General features: G+C 47.2%; 1 protein-coding gene across 10 annotated transcripts in view; it reads right to left on the bottom strand.

The window, feature by feature from the left end:
- The window catches only part of LOC139239116 (protein Smaug homolog 1-like), a 102791-nt gene that overhangs the window by 79761 nt on the left and 2106 nt on the right, over nt 1-20924 (bottom strand). For 2 of the 10 annotated variants that reach the window (XM_070867638.1, XM_070867648.1), the window contains exon 1: nt 9190-9455. The exons of 1 other annotated variant lie outside the window; for it this stretch is intronic. The gene's annotated coding sequence lies outside the window, so the exon portion shown is untranslated. Of the gene's footprint in view, nt 1-6085; nt 6107-9038; nt 9103-9189; nt 9456-10309; nt 10478-10517; nt 10585-20572; nt 20621-20924 lie in introns of those variants that run through there. 7 more of the 10 variants (XM_070867644.1, XM_070867642.1, XM_070867640.1 and 4 more) reach the window with 7 other exon arrangements.

Raw genomic sequence — 20924 nt, 5'->3', positions numbered from 1 at the left:
ACTAAACACATTTCTAAGCATACATTCGCGCCAATTTTCCACAATTCTCTTTCCTCCCTTCCCCAAGCTTTTGGCCACAGCCTGTGCAGCCCACCCTGCTCTCAGGTCGCTGCCAATACTCTCTCTTTTCTTCAAAATGATGCAGCTAAAATTGGAAACCAGTGGAGAGAGAAAAATTTAAAATCGGTTCCCCCACCATTCGGTGCGACTTTCTCCCTCATGCCCCACCCCTTCTCACACAACCCCAGTGTGCAAGTCCTCACACTCTGCTTCGCACCAGCCCCGCAGCAATGTACAAGATGGATTAACAGAGCAGTTGTGTGGAGCAGAATTATGAGCGCACAAACTCCTGGCTCACTTGGCAGTCCCCAGGTACCCTCTCCTCCCCCTCAGTACATCACCGACACTTGTAAAAATGTCAGCATGGTTTTGCGGACATTTGGATTTGCATTTGCACCAACAATTCACTTCATTACAAATTGCTCATTGCAACTAGGACATCGCAGGGAGAAACTAAGCAGAAAGTTTAGCAAGAGGAGGAAGAAAAAGGAAAAATGTGTGTGTTGAGGGTAGTGGCGGGAGGTGGGGGGAAGAGAAGGTAGAATTTGGGATAGCTGCAAGACAACATAAGAGATTTCTCAGCTGCAAAATTGCTGCATATAAATAAATGCCAGCATGTAGATACTGTGCCCAGCACATCCCCAATAAGTGTGGCAACAGATTGGGAAGGGGCCATTTGAATTGACTCAAACTTTACGTATATACACTGAAGACATTAGGCTTGCAGAATCAGATTCTCAGCTTCCCCCTTATGCAACGAAGTCGGTGAATCTCCCCTGAATGCGCACACACTGCCAATTGATACAGCAAGAGCTCTGCCAAGAAACAATATTTTTTCACCCACCCCATTGCACGTCCGCTCCCCCCCAGCCCCATCTGGAGCAGTTATTAAGCCAAGAACTAACTTCCATCAGTATATGACATCATCCCTTCAGCCACCTACATCTGGCATTCATTAGCATTCAAAGAGCACTCAGTGCTGGCACACACTGGATACAGAGCGAGAAATCGGCACAAAATCACACTGCAAATCACTTGACCACAGTATTGCCTCGAAAGGAAGCAGAACTTTTGCTGATCAGAGACCTGACTGTAAAGGGAAAGAATCCTGTTTTATTTAAGTATATTTTACTGTGATTAGGGCATCCATTTAGTTTTAAAAAAAAATAATCCCACAGTGGTTCAGCTGGGTAAGGCGACAGGCTGAGCTATACAGATTCAAAGTTTGATCTGTGGTCTACGCCATCACTGGTCACAATTGGGAGTACTGTACTATAATTGGCTTCATTGTCCGAGGAATGGGGTGAGGAGTCAATTTTTCCACTCAAACATGACCCTCCTGGAAATAACGCATAAAGACATGACGAGACCCAGCTAGGGTGTGCTCCCACAGCCGAAAAGCCTGCCCACACTTTGTGGGGTAATACAGGAAACAGGGCAGGCTTGGGCACGACACTAGAGGATATCTGGTACCCGTGGAACAGCACCATCAGAGAGGAGGATGAAATTGGAGAATAGGCAGCCCATGAAGTGGTTTGCAATGCAAACTCCAGATTTCAATTGCCCGAGGGACTGCCCAAAATCACTCTGGCATATTTCCGACTGGTCAATTTGTTTGGGCAGCTACATCTACTATGGGTGAAAGAAAAATGACAAAAGCACCTTTTAAAAGAAACTTCAAAGCCTGCAATATTCCCATTTACGGGCAACGTGGCACACTGCTCTGCAAAGCAGCTCATTTCAAAACTGAGTGTTGAGCACCAAAACCACACAGTGGCTTCAACAACTGACTGTTTCCACACAGACCTCCCAATGCTGCAACCAAGTGTGACCAAATCGGTTGTTCCTGCTTTGGACTCATCAGTCACTAACAATTCCACCTCAGGAGCTCTTAATGACCTATGGAACTAAAAGACAAATCAGCATTGGCAGGGAGCTGGCAAGTTGCTGTCTGCCTGCCCTCTCAGCTAACGGACTGTAATAGGTGGGGAGAAGTTAGTTACGGTAAGAAATGCTCCAACACTTCGACACAGACAACGCCTGTCTTGCAAGCGTGAAAGCATTAATACAAAATAAATCACCAACAACTTTGGTCTCAGCCTAAATGATAAATCACTTCACTACAAGTGTGTAACGTACAACACTCATTACTTAATTGGCTGTCGCGTTTCGCGCATTACAACAATGACTACACTCCAAAAGTACTTCATTGGGTGCAAAGCGCTTTGAGACATCCAGTGGTCGTCTTCCTTCCTTCAGTAGCCTAATCTAAACTTCCAGTGCAGTCTGACTGAGCAGGAAAAGCAATATGCTGCACTATGCACCATTGATTGGTGGAAGATGGTTTTCTTCCCTGTGATTCTATACACTGGACATTCCCGACCGCGCTTCCCATCAGGGAAAACTGTTAAGTGGAGGTCAGATCAATTCCCAGAAAAGTAAATATTCCAAAACGTCACCTTGCTGGACTCCTACAAGTCCTACAAGAGAACGCTATTTACAATAATGAGAGAGCTGCTTGCAAGGAAATGCCGCAGGGTTAGGGTTGCACCTTTGTCACAGCTCTTGCACCTTCACCGCATTCTCCAGAAATTATCATTCTTCCTTGATTTCATCTTACTATGTTTGTTCAGAGCTCAGTTAGGCTTCTTCTACTGCATACCAACTCTGAATAGATTTGAAGTGAATCGCTTGGGGTTCATTTATAATTTGGTTCCGCTCAGAATTCAGACAACATGACAACAGTGACTACACTTCAAAAGTACTTCATTGGCTGTAAAACGCTTTAGGACGTCCTCAGAGTGCAGAAGTTCAGTATTAACTTCAGTACTCAATACGAATGACAAATCCCCAGCCGAGTGCTACGAACAGGAAGACCTCGGCACCCAAAATCCTATCGATAAATTCAACATAAAAGAAAAAAAGATCACTTGGATTTCACAAGCTGAGCATTTCATTAGTACTTTTGGAGTGTAGTCATTGTTGTAATGCGCGAAACGCGACAGCCAATTTGCGCACAGCAAGCTCCCACAAACAGCAATATGATAATGACCAGATAATCTGTTTTTGTTATGTTGATTCAGTGATAAATATTGGCCCCAGGACACCGGGGATAACTCCCCTGCTGCTCTTCAAAATAATGCCATGGGATCTTTTACGTCCACCTGAGAGAACAGATGGCACCTCCGACAGTGCGGCGCTCCCTCAGTACTGCACTGGGAGTAGTGTGCTGACATGGATTGAGAACTGGTTGTCAGACAGAAAGCAAAGAGTAGGAGTAAATGGGGACTTTTCAGAATGGCAGGCAGTGACTAGTGGGGTACTGCAAGGTTCTGTGCTGGGGCCCCAGCTGTTTACACTGTACATTAATGATTTAGACGAGGGGATTAAATGTAGTATCTCCAAATTTGCGGATGACACTAAGTTGGGTGGCAGTGTGAGCTGCGAGGAGGATGCTATGAGGCTGCAGAGCGACTTGGATAGGTTAGGTGAGTGGGCAAATGCATGGCAGATGAAGTATAATGTGGATAAATGTGAGGTTATCCACTTTGGTGGTAAAAACAGAGAGACAGACTATTATCTGAATGGTGACAGATTAGGAAAAGGGGAGTTGGAACGAGACCTGGGTGTCATGGTACATCAGTCATTGAAGGTTGGCATGCAGGTACAGCAGGCGGTTAAGAAAGCAAATGGCATGGTGGCCTTCATAGCGAGGGGATTTGAGTACAGGGGCAGGGAGGTGTTGCTACAATTGTACAGGGCCTTGGTGAGGCCACACCTGGAGTATTGTGTACAGTTTTGGTCTCCTAACCTGAGGAAGGACATTCTTGCTATTGAGGGAGTGCAGCGAAGGTTCACCAGACTGATTCCCGGGATGGCGGGACTGACCTATCAAGAAAAACTGGATCAACTGGGCTTGTATTCACTGGAGTTCAGAAGAATGAGAGGGGACCTCATAGAAACGTTTAAAATTCTGACGGGGTTAGACAGGTTAGATGCAGGAAGAATGTTCCCAATGTTGGGGAAGTCCAGAACCAGGGGACACAGTCTAAGGATAAGGGGGAAGCCATTTAGGACCGAGATGAGGAGGAGTTTCTTCACCCAGAGAGTGGTGAACCTGTGGAATTCTCTACCACAGAAAGTTGTTGAGGCCAATTCACTAAATATATTCAAAAAGGAGTTAGATGAAGTCCTTACTACTAGGGGAATCAAGGGGTATGGTGAGAAAGCAGGAATGGGATACTGAAGTTGCATGTTCAGCCATGAACTCATTGAATGGCGGTGCAGGCTAGAAGGGCCGAATGGCCTACTCCTGCACCTATTTTTTATGTTTCTATGCCCTTCTCTGGGACTTTGCAATTCGCAGGAAGTGATCTGAAGCTGGCCTATTTTCCACCTCCCCGGTCCAGGGTGCTGAGGCAAAGTGCAGCACCCCAGCTGCTGCCCAATACAGGGTGAGCAAGCCACACGAATGTACACAGCTCCCATCCTTCCTTCTGCCTAACTATCAGCGCCACATAAGCAACATACGAGGCAACACACTAAATTGTCGAAGGCATAGATCCCTTCCAGAGCCGCTCCCCCTCCCTCTCTTCCAGGTGATGAGGTCAAGAATGACAAATTCTCCCCCCCACCCTGGCTCCAGGGGTTGCCGTTACATTTTCCAATTCGGAACAAAGCAGAGCCAGTCCAACAGATCAAAATGTAGTCGCTGTAGTGCAGGCATACATGCAAGAAAGTGAGCAACTAACAGAAGTTTCTGATCTACAGTAACAGAAATAATAAAAAGGCACATTTACCCATCAAAAGGAATGGAAAGATATGATTGTTTCCATCCTATGGCCAAGCAGTTGCCGCAGATTAGGAGGGGGGAAAGAGTATGCGTTCGAGGCAACATAAATACTCATGTGCTCGCACGGGAGAGTTGCCCCTAACCCCTCCTGCAATCCACTTACGAACTTTCGAGCAACCGATAAAGTCATGGCGATCAGCCACCAAGCTGGCTTCAGGAATGGTGCATTAAAGCAGGGAATAATTAAATCACCACGGAGGTCCCAATCCAGGAAAATGCACACAGGCTTGGACAGGATCAGGCTCAGTTGTGCTGTACTCCCTCAAATAGCTTCAAGTTCACCGTCAAATCTGACACAAAGTAAGGTCATTTGCGGGACCAATGAGCCGATGGCTCTCATAAAACTGCGCCTCTTCAAAAGGGGGCGGCTTCAAGAGAAAATCGGAAGTGAAAGGGATTAGTGCTCACCCAACTGAATTGCTAATCTTTGCTCTGCTCCTGTGAAGGGGGAAAAAAACAGAAAAAGCAACAACATGGACAAGACTCCTCACCGGGACGCTCTCGCACACTTCCTGGCAGCCAGCAAAAAATGAGTAAAAAAGCAAAATACCGCAGACATGGAAATCTGAAAGAAACAGAAGGTGCTGCAAACACACAGCAGGTCAATCAGCATCTGTGGCCAGGCCAGACAAGTTAATGCTTCGGGTGGAAAACCTTCTTCAAAGACAATAACTCATCTGTCCTCGCCACAGATGCAGACTGACCTGCTATATTTCCAGCATAAAGTACTGCCCACTCAGTCTCCTCAACTGCGCAAGGCTTATGGCCAAGAATGAACTAATAAAGGAGCAACGTACAGCGTATGAGGGGGAAGTACTGAGTGGGCTACCCCAGGGATTAGTGCTGAGGCCCCGTCTGCTCTCAGATGTTACTTTTGGACAGTGCACAGGTTCAAATTTGTAAAGGGCAAATTTAAAACAGACATCAGGTATTTATTTGCACAGCGGGTGATGATCAGCTGGAATGGGTTCAGGCAAGGGCTCTGGACTCGAGTCAGATGCTATAATGGGAAGATGATAGCACTGGTATGCCAGAAGCAAAAGATCAAATGAGATTTGGGCCTTCTTCATCCAAACCAATGTCAAAGTAAATTATTGAGGCCCCTAATTAAAGGCAAGGTGCGGTGCGGTCTTGACCCATTGCAGTCCCGTTATATCCTCCTTGTCTGCACACCTGGATTATTGACTACGGGACAGAGCCCGACTGGGCCATGATCGGTTTCACACCATCAATGCTATCATTCAAACTCTACCAGTTGCCCAGTTGCTGGGTAGCACTCTCGCCTGTCAGAAGGTTGTGGGTTCAAGTCCCACTCCATGGACTTGCGTCCATAATCCAGGTCGGCACTCCCAGCGCAGTACTGAGGGAGTGATGGACTGTCGGGGGTGGAGTCTTTCGCATGAGATGTTAAACCGAGGCCCCATCTTCCCTCTCTCAGTTGGACATACAAGATCCCACGGCACTATTCGAAGAAGAGCAGGGGAGACCTGGTCAATATTTATCCCTCAATCAACATCGTTAAAACAGATTATGTGATCATGATCACATTGCTGTTTATGGAACCTTGCTGTTTGCAAATTGGCTGCCGCGGTACAGTTCAAAAGTACTTCATTGGCTGTAAAGTGCTTTGGTACATCCTGAGGTCGTGCAAGGCTCTATATAAATGCAAGTCTTTCTTTTTACTGCAATACAATTCACAAGCACCAACTCTCTGGAACCTCACCCAGGATTCAGCTGAGGCCATGAGACGGTTCAACCGTTCAGGACCAAACACTCCCATTTCTAGACACACTTTTGCGATCAGGAGCAGAAATCCGGTCTTATGTTTTCCTTCCACAGCCCAGTAGCATTAAGCCCCAACTGTAATGCTAACAACACAGGCCAGGAATCCAACCAGTGATCTTCAGGTCTGTATGGCCTAGTGCATGACACACGAGCACTGCATCATGAATCACTGGGTAGTCATTGGTACCCCATGCTCCCACCCACTTATCTATAAACTGTACAAAGAATCAGAGCACATTAAAAACGACTCCAGCTTCAAGATACCTGCTGTATTTCTGCATTCTGCTGTCATGCGATATTAAAATATTTTCAGGCAAGATATCAGCCTTCCTATAAATACCTTTTCACCTACGTCTAACTCAGAATAACTTTACCGACAGCGTGACTGATGGGCACCACAAAGCACGTCAGGTCAGCTGCTACATCACTGCCCTATTGTGCAGCCGAGCCGTTCAAAACCAGAATGTCCAAGGTCTGATCTGAGTGTTAGCTGCTCTCAACGGAGCATACCAACTGTACCACAAGGATGCTACAGTCAGCTTTGATTGCCCAGCTAAGGGGTGAGAAATCAGCCAGAGGACACCGCTGCTCTTCATGATCAACGGGAACCCTCCTCCCATGCTGAAAAAAAGGATAGAGAGTCAAAATCTGGCTCATCCGTGATGCCCACCACAGCCTGAAGTGTCAGCTCATGTGCGAAGAGTGGGTACGAGGTATCGACAGTGCCCGGCACCCCACAAACTGCACGTCAGAATGGCAGGGGCGACGGGAAGAAAATTGTAAAAGGGCGGTTCGGTGGGGTAGGGGATGAGAAAGAGGAGAAACACACAAGCCACATAGATAACAACATGGTATTTCTTCACAGTATCAGAAGCTTTTGATTTCATTGCTGCCTTGAATCTTACATTAGCCATATATTAATCTGCAAGCATTGAAAAAGGGCCTTTTAATTTTAACAATTTCACATTAACCAATGAAAACACATGCAAATATCATCCAGATTTGATTTTAATTTGAATATCTACTGACACCCAAGCACAGCAACATACCTGCGCTCTTCCAGGATAATCATTTTGAAATACTGGCTGATGTCCATGCCGAGTTAACTAATCTTAGGTGAGCGAGGAGTGCTAATATTCACTTTGGTGCCCCTGGGTTAGGATACAGAAATCAGCCAGAGATCCTGCTCCCGATAGCACCCAGGACACCTCACACAGTTGAATAGCCAATGGATAATCACTGTGAAGGCTCACATAATAAAAATGGCCATTTGCAAATTTATTAGGTACAACGAATACAATGCCTTAATAAATTTAAAATAACCATCAAAATATATTGGTGAAATTTGCTTTTTTAAAAAAAAAAAAAAATTTAATATATATTATCTCTTCTATTGCTAAATAAAAAAGCTCCCTCCCCAACCCAGGCTCAGAATAGGTTTCCTCTTGTCTGCAACAATCCTACATCAAGTGAGAAATCATGGCAATCTCAAACCATAATGACCAGGAGGTCACAACACAAACTACCCCTTAACTTAGCAATCTGACTAGGAGTGGGCACAGGACAAGCTGGCGTGATAACTGGAGTGACAGATGAGTGTGGCAGAAGCTGCTCTGAGAGACTGAGGTACATTGCCCAGGCAGAATAGAGGGAGGCTCACTGTATATTTTGACCTGGAATTGCTCGATACCGACATCCGATGCCCAAAATGGCAAAGCGTGGCATCGCCCATTGTTATCATCCCTCATCTTGATGCACAAAATTCATTTAAAGTCAATATATATTCCAGATTCATTGCAAAGCCATGACACATTTCTTAAAAACCATGAACTGAGACGTTGAACGTAATTGGCAAACAGCCTTCAGGTAGAAGGAAACAGTTCTCACAAGCGTCCCGTCAGCAGGTAATAGTGAGTGATAGCAACAGGTGACCAACAGGATGCATAGCCAACCGCAAGAAAAGCATAGAAATAATTGCTCTATTAATAAATTTAGTTCAATTATTTTTTTTTTTAAAAAAGATCTCCCGACCACAGCTTTCAAACTCCATTAACCTTTGTGGTAAAATGCCCCGAACAAAAAGAGTCAATAGTTCATCATATGTAACACCTCATTTTGTACAACATTTTGGATAGACGTCAAGTTTATTTTTAGATTAATTATATCTTGGTAAACTCTAAAAACATTTCTGACACAATGCACTGACATTTATAACTTCTAAGGGAGCTACAGTACAATATGGAGATTATAAAAATACAGAAAGATCAGCTTTTTAATCTAATCTCAAACGTGTGAGACAGGAATCGGTCAGCGAGACCGCGCAGTCTTTCATTACACTTACTAAGACGTCCTGACGTGACCCGGAGTCGGTTTTACAGTAATTCAGCAACTAGTCTCCCTACTGTCAATACCCATTGAGCCTCGGCTCGCGGGGGGAAAAAAAAACATTAAATGAAAAGACAGGTCAGAAAGACTTTGCATTTACAAGGCACCTTTCACCCACCACCTCGGGACGTCCCATTGCCCTCTCCAGCCCAACGAAGCGCTTTTCGAAGCGCAGACGGAAATTTGGCAGCAGCCAATTTGTGCACAGCAAGCTCCCGCAGGCAGCAGTGAGGTAAACGACCGGATAACCTGTTGTCGGGCGACGGTGGGTCGTCAAATTAAAAAGAAAACGATTTGAGTTAATTAGAAAGGGAAGAAAGCCGTGCCTGTCTATAGCGCCTTTCACGACCAACTGACGTCCCAAAAGCGCTTTACAGCCAATGAAGTACTTTTGGAGTGTGCTTCACTGTTGTAATGTGGGAATAAATACATGAAAAGACCGAGAGAGAGAGTGTTGTATCAGGGATTGAAGACATTCAGGGGATTGAAGAAGACATTCAGGGGATTGAAGAAGATATTCAGGGGATTGAAGAAGATATTCAGGGGATTGAAGAAGACATTCAGGGGATTGAAGAAGACATTCAGGGGATTGAAGAAGACATTCAGGGGATTGAAGAAGACATTCAGGGGATTGAAGAAGACATTCAGGGGATTGAAGATGATATTCAGGGGATTGAAGAAGATATTCAGGGGATTGAAGAAGACATTCAGGGGATTGAAGAAGATATTCAGGAGATTGAAGAAGACATTCAGGGGATTGAAGAAGACATTCAGGGGATTGAAGAAGATATTCAGGGGATTGAAGAAGATATTCAGGGGATTGAAGAAGATATTCAGGGGATTGAAGAAGACATTCAGGGGATTGAAGAAGACATTCAGGGGATTGAAGAAGATATTCAGGGGAGTGAAGAAGATATTCAGGGGATTGAAGATGATATTCAGGGGATTGAAGACATTTTTACAACATGGAAAAAGAAGTGTGCAAGGGGAGCAGAATGAAGAGGGAGAGAGATGTACATACCAAGGGCTCAAGAGAGAGTTGCAGGAGGAATGAGCTGGGGTTTTGTTGCTGTGAGTGTGTGTGGGGTGTGAGGGGAGATAAATGATAGAAAACGTGAAACAGAAGCAGCTCAGAGGCCAGCTGTGACGGTGTGGATGGCCAGCAATGGCCAACACCTCAGGCTCTCGCTCTCTCTCCCCACCCCCCCGGGCCCACCGCACACTCACCCCCGGACCACTCGCACTCCCTCACAGCCTGCTGGCCGAGGCCTAACTCGCCCCCCTCACACACACCGGGGAGGGAGGGGGTGGGGGGGAAACTGAGGTAAAACAAAATGTCATCCGATCGACCCGGTTCCGGCGCCAAACGACAGCCCGCGCCCGACTTTCACTCAGAACCGCCGCCGGTTGTCGAGTTTACCCCGATTTTCCTCACCTGGAGGGGGGGGGGGGGGAGGGGGACGGCCGTCGACAGCGGGAGACAGAGAGAAAAAGCCGCCGCGCCACCGCCCGGCCTCACTAACTTGCTCGGCACGCCCGCCGCCCGCTCATTGGCCGGCCGGCTCGCCCCGCCGCCGCCCCCTCCTCCTCCCATGGGCCGGGCCGCCTGCCAATCAGCAAGTGCCCCGCCCCGCCCCTCGCCAGCACGTTCGGTTGCCGCTGCGTTTGGGGCGTTCGGTGGGAGAGAGAGCGACACCGGAACTGACGCGAAAGCGACCGGATATAGAAGGTGGGCTTGACGCCAGGGACGCTGGGAGTTGTAGTTCTTTGCGGCTTGGAATCCCCTCTATGTCATCCTAGGCAGTTCCTCAGAATCGAGGAAGACTTGCTTCCAATCTTAAAATCAGTTTTTTAGATGGCTGAACAGACCCTGTCACAGGTGGGACAGACAGTATCAAAGTGTCTAACCTCCCGGGCAACTATGGCGGTGCGGCGTTCCGGCCTGTCGCTGTTGGGGTTGTCCATGAGGATCCTGACGTTCCAGGTCCCAAACTTCATGTTAGAGGAGTGGAAAATGCCCGTGCGTGAGTTCTTTTAACATAGAAACATGGAAAAATAGACAATAGGTGCAGGAGTAGGCCATTCGGCCCTTCGAGCCTGCACCGCCATTCAATAAGATCATGGCTGATCATTCCCTCAGTACACCTTTCCCGCTTTCTCTCCATACCCCTTGATTCCACAGATTAACAACTCTCTGAGTGAAGAAGTTTCTCCTCATCTCAGTCCTAAATGGCCTACCCCTGATCCTAAGACTGTGTCCCCTGGTTCTGGACTTCCCCAACATCGGGAATATTCTTCCCGCATCTAACCTGTCCAGTCCCGTCAGAATCTTATACGTTTCTACAAGATCCCCTCTCATCCTTCTAAACTCCAGTGTATAAAGGCCCAGTTGATCCAGTCTCTCCTCATATGTCAGTCCAGCCATCCCTGGAATCAGTCTGGTGAACCTTCGCTGCACTACCTAAATAGCAAGAACGTCCTTCCTCAGATTAGGAGACCAAAACTGAACACAATATCCCAGGTGAGGCCTCACCAAGGCCCTGTACAACTGCAGTAAGACCTCCCTGCTCCTATACTCAAATCCCCTCGCTACTAACGTGGGGTGGTCGTTGTACACCGGCTACCACACGGGCTTAGCTGAGCACGATCTTGGTCCAGTGGCAAGAGGGTCCAAGACGACTGGAGACCAGGCACTGCTGTATGGGCCAAGTTGCCTACGGCGAGATGTTGGCCACAGGTTCGGCAATGGCTAGTACACCAGACGTCGTCACGTGCAGCTAAACACTGGAATGAGGATGGTGTCAGGGACACTCAAGTCCGCTCCAACTGAGTGGCTCCCAGTGCAGTCCCACATTGCCCTCCCCCCCACCATTCGCCACGCCCCACCGTGCTCCGTGAGATGGGAAAAACACCATGAGCAACATAGACCTTCCCGTTCACAAAGACTTGACAAACCCAACAGGAAAGCGCTTAAAATGGCGCCGGACTTTCTGGGAAACAGCAGCTGATATTCACGCAGCTGGTAACGATGCACTATCCAGGCGGACGGAATCGTGGGACGCAAGCGACAAAAAGAACCAACGCCTCATCACCGAGCCAACAGCAGAGGGCCCTGGCTTTGACCTTCCTTGGAGACAAGGGACAGCGCTCAACCGAATCTGCACAGGGCACGAGCGATGCGGCCATCTGCTCCACCAGTGAAAACACCAGGAAGTACACGAAAGCAGAAACTCTAATTACAGTTACAGATCCTGTGCACGATAATCGGGAAATCATGCTTGACAAATCTTCTGGAATTTTTTGAGGATGTTTCCAGTAGAGTGGACAAGGGAGAACCAGTTGATGTGGTGTATTTGGACTTTCAGAAGGCTTTCGACAAGGTCCCACACAAGAGATTAATGTGCAAAGTTAAAGCACATGGGATTGGGGGTAGTGTGCTGACATGGATTGAGAACTGGTTGTCAGACAGGAAGCAAAGAGTAGGAGTAAATGGGGACTTTTCAGAATGGCAGGCAGTGACTAGTGGGGTACCGCAAGGTTCTGTGCTGGGGCCCCAGCTGTTTACATTGTACATTAATGATTTAGACGAGGGGATTAAATGTAGTATCTCCAAATTTGTGGATGACACTAAGTTGGGTGGCAGTGTGAGCTGCGAGGAGGATGCTATGAGGCTGCAGAGCGACTTGGATAGGTTAGGTGAGTGGGCAAATGCATGGCAGATGAAGTATAATGTAGATAAATGTGAGGTTATGTAGATAAAAGGGGAGGTGCAACGAGACCTGGGTGTCATGGTACATCAGTCATTGAAGGTTGGCATGCAGGTACAGCAGGCGGTTAAGAAAGCAAATGGCATTCTTAAGTTGGCCTTCATAGCGAGGGGATTTGAGTACAGGGGCAGGGAGGTGTTGCTACAGTTGTACAGGGCCTTGGTGAGGCCACACCTGGAGTATTGTGTACAGTTTTGGTCTCCTAACCTGAGGAAGGACATTCTTGCTATTGAGGGAGTGCAGCGAAGGTTCACCAGACTGATTCCCGGGATGGCGGGACTGACCTATCAAGAAAGACTGGATCAACTGGGCTTGTATTCACTGGAGTTCAGAAGAATGAGAGGGAACCTCATAGAAACGTTTAAAATTCTGACAGGTTTGGACAGGTTAGATGCAGGAAGAATGTTCCCAATGTTGGGGAAGTCCAGAACCAGGGGTCACAGTCTAAGGATAAGGGGTAAGCCATTTAGGACCGAGATGAGGAGAATCTTCTTCACCCAGAGAGTGGTGAACCTGTGGAATTCTCTACCACAGAAAGTTGTTGAGGCCAATTCACTAAATATATTCAAAAAGGAGTTAGATGAAGTCCTTACTACTAGGGGGATCAAGGGGTATGGCAAGAAAGCAGGAATGGGGTACTGAAGTTGCATGTTCAGCCATGAACTCATTGAATGGCAGTGCAGGCTCGAAGGGCCAAATGGCCTACTCCTGCACCTATTTTCTATGTTTCTATGATACTACATTTGCTCCAAACCTGGACGGTCTTTCCATAGTCTTGCCGTCCAAATAAAGATGTTTGAATTTTCACACTAAAACCCTTAAGATGAGAAGTCCTCATTTCTGGTTTACCTACTGTATTTAATATCCCCAAAGCAATTTAGTATTTAAGTTACGAGATAGAAGGAATTTGCATTTAAATAGCATCTCTTGGGCATTCCAAAGTACCACATTGTAATAATTTAGGAAACGCGGCAGCAAATTTGCACACAGCAAGCTCCCACAAACAGCAATTTAGATAACAAAATCTGGCATTGTTGTTTCGTATGATGGTAAAAGCTTATAACGGGACGTCTAGTTTGATTATCCATTCGATGGCCTCCTGAGATGCCGAGTGGAGAAATGAGATGCCTCCCACACAGGAGGGGAGGAAAAAGAGTGGGAGAGCGATAGTGATAGGGGATTCGATTGTAAGGGGAATAGATAGACGTTTCTGTGGCCGCAATCAAGACTCCAGGATGGTATGTTGCCTACCTGAGCCGGTGCAGGACATTTTGAAAAGAGAGGGTGAACAGCCAGTTGTCGTGGTGCATATTGGTACCAACGATATAGGTAAAAAACGGGATGAGGTCCTACAAGCTGAATTTAGGGAGCTAGGAGTTAAATTAAAAAGTAGGACCTCAAAGGTAGTAATCTCGGGATTGCTACCAGTGCCACGTGCTAGTCAGAGTAGGAATCGCAGGATAGCTCAGATGAATATGTGGCTTGAGCAGTGGTGCAGCAGGGAGGGATTCAAATTCCTGGGGCATTGGAACCAGTTCTGGGGGAGGTGGGACCAGTACAAACCGGACAGTCTGCACCTAGGCAGGACCGGAACCAATGTCCTAGGAGGAGTGTTTGCTGGTGCTGTTGGGGAGGAGTTAAACTAATATGGCAGGGGGATGGGAACCTATGCAGGGAGAGAGAGGGAAGTAAAATAGGGGCAGAAGCAAAAGATCGAAAGGAGAAAAGTAAAAGTGGAGGGCAGAGAAACCCAAGGCAAAAATCAAAAAGAGCCACATTGCAGCAAAATTCTAAAAGGGCAAAGTGTGTTAAAAAGACAAGCCTGAAGGCTCTGTGCCTCAATGCGAGGAGTATTCGTAATAAGGTGGATGAATTAACTGCACAGGCAGCAATTAATGAATATGATATGATTGGTATCACGGAGACATGGCTCCAGGGTGACCAAGGCTGGGAACTCAACATCCAGGGATATTCAACATTCAGGAAGGATAGACAGAAAGGAAAAGGAGGTGGGGTAGCGTTGCTGGTTAAAGAGGAAATTAACGCAAAAGTAAGGAAGGACATTAACTTGGATGATGTGGAATCTGTATGGGTGGAACTGCGGAATACCAAAGGGCAGAAAACGCTAGTGGGAGTTGTGTACAGACCACCAAACAGTAGTAGTGAGGTTGGGGACAGCATCAAACAAGAAATTAGGGATGCGTGCAATAAAGGTACAGCAGTTATCATGGGCGACTTTAATCTACATATAGATTGGGCTAACCAAACTGGTAGCAATACAGTGGAGGAGGATTTCCTGGAGTGTATTAGGGATGGTTTTCTGGACCAATATATTGAGGAACCAACTAGAGGGCTGGCCATCCTAGACTGGGTGATGTGTAATGAGAAGGGACTAATTAGCAATCTTGTTGTGCGAGGCCCCTTTCAAAAGGCTTTTGACAAGGTTCCACACAAGAGATTGATGTGCAAAATTAAAGCACATGGTATTGGGGGTAATGTACTGATGTGGATAGAGAACAGGTTGGCAGACAGGAAGCAGAGAGTCGGCATAAATTGGTCCTTTTCAGAGTGGCAGGCAGTGACTAGTGGAGTGCCGCAGGGCTCAGTGCTGGGACCCCAGCTCTTTACAATATACATTTATGATTTAGATGAAGGAATTGAGTGTAATATCTCCAAGTTTACAGATGACACTAAACTGGGTGGCGGTGTGAGCTGTGAGGAGGACGCTAAGAGGCTGCAGGGTTACTTGGACAGGTTAGGTGAGTGGGCAAATGCATGGCAGATGTAGTATAATGTGGATAAATGTGAGGTTATCCACTTTGGGGGCAAAAACACGAAGGCAGAATATTATATGAATGGCGGCAGATTAGGAAAAGGGGAGGTGCAACGAGACCTGGGGGTGTCATGGTTCATCAGTCATTGAAAGTTGGCATGCAGGTACAGCAGGCGGTGAAGAAGGCAAATGGTATGTTAGCCTTCATAGCTAGGGGATTTGAGTATAGGAGCAGGGAGGTCTTACTGCAGTTGTACAGGGCCTTGGTGAGGCCCCACCTGGAATATTGTGTTCAGTTTTGGTCTCCTAATTTGAGGAAGGACATTCTTGCTATTGAGGGAGTGCAGCGAAGATTCACCAGACTGATTCCTGGGATGGCTGGACTGACATATGAGGAGAGACTGGATCGACTGGGCCTGTATTCACTGGAGTTTAGAAGGATGAGAGGGGATCTTATCGAAACATAGAAAATTCTGACAGGACTGGACAGGTTAGATGCAGGAAGAATGTTCCCGATGTTGGGGAAGTCCAGAACCAGGGGACACAGTCTAAGGATAAGGGGTAAGCCATTTAGGACTGAGATGAGGAGAAACTTCTTTACTCAGAGAGTTGTTAACCTGTGGAATTCTCTACCGCAGAGAGTTGTTGAGGCCAGTTCATTGGATATATTCAAGAGGGAGTTAGATGTGGCCCTTATGGCTAAAGGGATCAAGGGGTATGGAGAGAAAGCAGGAAAGGGGTACTGAGGGAATGATCAGCCATGATCTTATTGAATGGTGGTGCAGGCTCGAAGGGTCAAATGGCCTACTCCTGCACCTATTTTCTATGTTTCTATGTTTCTATGATCTTAGTGGGCAGATTGATGTGACGTGTTCCGTAGTCTGTGAGTCATGGCCAAAGTCGCACTTCAGGTCTGCCCTCATCCTCCTCTCTAATAACAAGGGGGAGGATGGCATAGTGTTTATGTTAATGGTGTAGTGAGTCAGAGGGCTGGACTGAGGTTTCACAGATGTGGGTTCAAATCCCACTACAGCAGCTGGGGCAATTTATACTTTAGTTAATTAAATAAATTTGGAATTAGTCAGGTTAGATGCAGGGAGGATGTTTCCCTTGGCTGAGGGGTCACAGTCTCAGAATAAGGGGTCATAGAAACATAGAAAATAGGTGCAGGAGTAGGCCATTCAGCCCTTCGAGCCTGCACCACCATTCAATGTGATCATGGCTGATCATTCACCTTAGTACCCCACTCTTGCTTTCTCTCCATACCTGTTGATCCCTTTAGCCATAAGGGCCACATCTAACTCCCTTTTGAATATATCTAACGAACTGGCCTCAACAACTCTCTGCGGTAGAGAATTCCACAAGTTCACAATTCTCCGAGTGAAGAAGTTTCTCCTCATCTCGGTCCTAAATGGCTTACCTCTTATCCTTGGTGACTCCTGGTTCTGGACTTCCCCAACATTGGGAACATTCTTCTTGCATCTAACCTGTCCAGTCCCGTCAGAATTTTATATGTTTCTATGAGATTCCCTCTCATTCTTCTAAATTCCAGTGAATATAAACCTATATTCTGTCTCTCCTCATATGTCAGTCATGCCATCCCAGGAATCAGTCTGGTGAACCTTCGCTGCACTCCCTCAATAGTAAGAATGTCCTTCCTCAGATTAGGAGACCAAAACTGTACACAATATTCAAGGTGTGGCCTCACCAAGGCCCTATACAACCTCCCTGCTCTTGTACTTTAAACTTCAGTTAATTAAATAAATTTGGGATTAAAAAGATGGTATCAATCAGGGTAGATGCAGGTAGGATGTTTCCCCCGGGCTGGGGAGTCTAGAACCAGGGGTCACAGTCTCAGGATAAGGGGTCGGCCATTTAGGACTGAGATGAGGAGAAATTTCTTCACTCAGAGGGTGGTGAATCTTTGGAATTCTCTGCCCCAGAGGGCTGTGGAGGCTCAGTCGTTGAGTATATTTGCGATAGATTTTTGGGAATCAAGGGATATAGGGATAATGCAGGAATGTATTGAGGTAAAAGATAAGCCATGATCTTATTGAGGGACCGAATGGCCTACTCCTGCTCCTAGTTCTTATGGTGACCATGAAACTGCCGGATTGCCGTAAATACCCAATTGCTTCACTAATGCCCTTTAGGGAAGGAAATTTGTTACCCGGTCTGGGCCCATATGTGACTCTTGACCCACAGCAATGTGGTCAACTCTGAACTGCCCTCTGAGATGGCCCAGCGAGCCACTCAGTTGTACCAAACAAAGTCAGCACTGTGGGAGCACCTTCACCACACGGACTGCAGCGGTTCAAGAAGGTGGCTCCCCACCACCTTCTCGAGGGCAATAAATGCTGGCCTCCCCAGTGACATTCACATCCTGTGGACGAATAAATAAAACTTGCATTTATATAGCACCTTTAATGTAGTAAAATGCCCCACTTCACAGGAGCAAATATCAAACAAAGTTTGACAGCCAGGCAGCTAAGGAGATATTGGGACAAGTTTGTCAAAGAGGTCGGTTTTAAGGAGCGTCTTAAAGGAAGAGAGAGAATCAGAGAGGTTTAGGGAGGGAGTTCCAGAGCTTGGGACCCAGGCAGCTGAAGGCACGGTCACCGATGGTGGAGCGATGGAAATCAGGGATGTGCAAGAGGGCAGAATTGGAGGAGCGCAGAGATCTCGGAGAGGGTGCAGGCAACGTTCCCGCTAAGCTCCGCGGCCACTCACCTGCTTTTCAATGCAAGGCACTGAGCATTAGCGGAAATTTGAATGGGTCACGCTGCCTGTTAAAGAGACCGCATACTGAAACAAATTACAGGGAACGTTGGTTAAAGGGATGGAGGAGGTTACAGAGATAGGATGAGAATTTTAAACTTGAGGCGCTGCTGGGCTGGGAGCCAATGTAGGTCAGCGAGCACAGGGGTGTGTGTTCCACAACCGTGAATACTTGTAGTCTGTTCTCTCAGGGAGGGGACCCCAATAAAGCCCATTCCAGTCTTCCCTCATAGCCCACACACGTCCATTCACCAGCTGAGGGTAGACATTTATAAACTAAGTAAGGTGTTGAAAGTATTTCAGCCTTCTACCATCTCACCAATCCAACACTTCGCCTTTAAAGCTTGGCTTTGATTCTTTTTTTTTGCTGATTTTTAAAAAATATTGGTCGGTTGCAGAGAGTTTAGGGTGAGGGGACGCTATAACATCCCCAACGACACCTGGCACTCCCTGGCCCAAGACCGCTCAAAGTGGAGGAGAAGCATCCGGGAAGGCGCCAAACACCTCGAGTCTCTTTGCCGGGAGCACGCGGATCATAAGAACATAAGCCAAGCACAAAGCTAGCGGAAGGAGTGTATGATAAATCAAGAACCCTGCCCAACCGTCCCTCCAACCACTGTCTGCCCCCCGCCCCCCGGGGAATGTCATGTGTTAATGCTTGGGGGCCATCAGACACCAGAGGGCGCCGCGGTCGGAGGTCATCGGGCTGTACGCATGTGGCATGTGTGCTTGGTCACCCGTATATAAGCTTTGTCACGCTGGCACTCTCGGGCTGGAATAAAGATGGATCAGGTTGCACCTGAGTGAGCTTACAGTAACCCGACTCTTGAGTCATTACAGTGACAGAGACTGTATGTCCCGCATTGGACTCATCAGTCACCTGAGAACTCATATTAGTGTCCGAGGGACTGCGGAAGAAGATTATATCCAATGACTCATGTCAGAGAACACAACCTTCTGCCCTGTGCAAACCCTTCATGGAAGCACCATTAAACACGTTTCTTTTTTTTGAGTGTTCCAGAGATGACATTAACCGTGCGGGCAAAACTTTGGTTTATCTCCTCTGGTTAATTACAGCCTCATTACTCGCTGTGCCCATTGCATTGATAAGACATTTTAATTCACAAGTTCATGTTTATTAATGTGCAATGTCACTGCTGAGAATGAAAAACTTTCCCATGTCAGTAACCAAGTGTCACCATCAAACACTCCCAGGGCAGGTACGGGGGTTAGATACAGAGTAAAGCTCCCTCTACACTGTCCCGTCAAACACTCCCAGGGCAGGTACAGGGGGTTAGATACAGAGTAAAGCTCCCTCTACACTGTCCCATCAAACACTCCCAGGGCAGGTACAGCACGGCTTAGATACAGAGTAAAGTTCCCTCTACACTGTCACATCAAACACTCCCAGGGCAGGTACAGCACGGGGTTAGATACATAGTAAAGCTCCCTCTACAATGTCCCATCAAACACTCCCAGGGCAGGTACAGCACGGCTTATATACAGAGTAAAGCTTCCTCTACACTGTCCCATCAAACACTCCTAGGGCAGGTACAGCATGGGTTAGATACAGAGTAAAGCTCCCTCTACACTGTCCCATCAAACATTTCCAGGGCAGGTACAGCACGGGGTTAGATACAGAGTAAAGCCCCCTCTACACTGTCACATCAAACACTCCCAGGGCAGGTACAGGGGGGTTAGATACAGAGTAAAGCTCCCTCTACACTGTCCCATCACATATTCCCAGGGCAGGTACAGCACCGGGGATAGATACAGAGTAAAGCACCCTCTACACTGTCCCATCAAACACTCCCAGGGCAGGTACAGGGAGTTAGATACAGAGTAAAGCTCCCTCTACACTGTCCCCATCAAACACTCCCAGGGCAGGTACAGGGGGTTAGATACAGAGTAAAGCTCCCTCTACACTTTGTCCCATCAAACACTCCCAGGGCAGGTACAGGGGGTTAGATACAGAGTAAAGCTCCCTCTACACTGTCCCATCAAACACTCCCAGGGCAGGTACAGGGGGTTAGATACAGAGTAAAGCTCCCTGTACACTGTTGCCAAGCCACCCCCACAATCGTACGTTACTCTGTACCCAATGGGCAGGCAGCCCTTAAAGACAAAACCTTGGGACAGAGAAGGGATGAAAAAGTACAACTTCACACCCACCAGTTTAGCCGTCGCTGTGTCCAGGTGTGGCCTCGGGAGAGTCCGTACTTTGTGAGAATGTGTTGTTCTGGAATGTAATCGGGGAGAAAGCTTTTGTGTCATTTGATTGGCAAATGACAAAACTGGAAAATAAACAGTTAGAAAAGAGGATAAAACACAACGGCTGAAAAAGAGAAGCAATGAGGCGGAAGCGAATGGAGCGACAGTGAGCGAGCGACATTGTGGGGTAGCAGACGCCAGAGATTTTATTTAATGGACGCTGTGACTGGGGTGTACGACCTGCTTTGCCCTGCAGCTGCCCAGGCAGCGGGCGGCCGGGTGGCAGTCCGGCCCGATTTCCCACGGATATGTT

Source organism: Pristiophorus japonicus, chromosome 26 (genome assembly GCF_044704955.1).
Source record: "Pristiophorus japonicus isolate sPriJap1 chromosome 26, sPriJap1.hap1, whole genome shotgun sequence".
Lineage (NCBI taxonomy): Eukaryota > Metazoa > Chordata > Chondrichthyes > Pristiophoridae > Pristiophorus > Pristiophorus japonicus.
The sequence above is the reverse complement of the archived record's forward strand: the minus strand, read 5'-3'. Positions and strand labels throughout refer to the sequence as shown.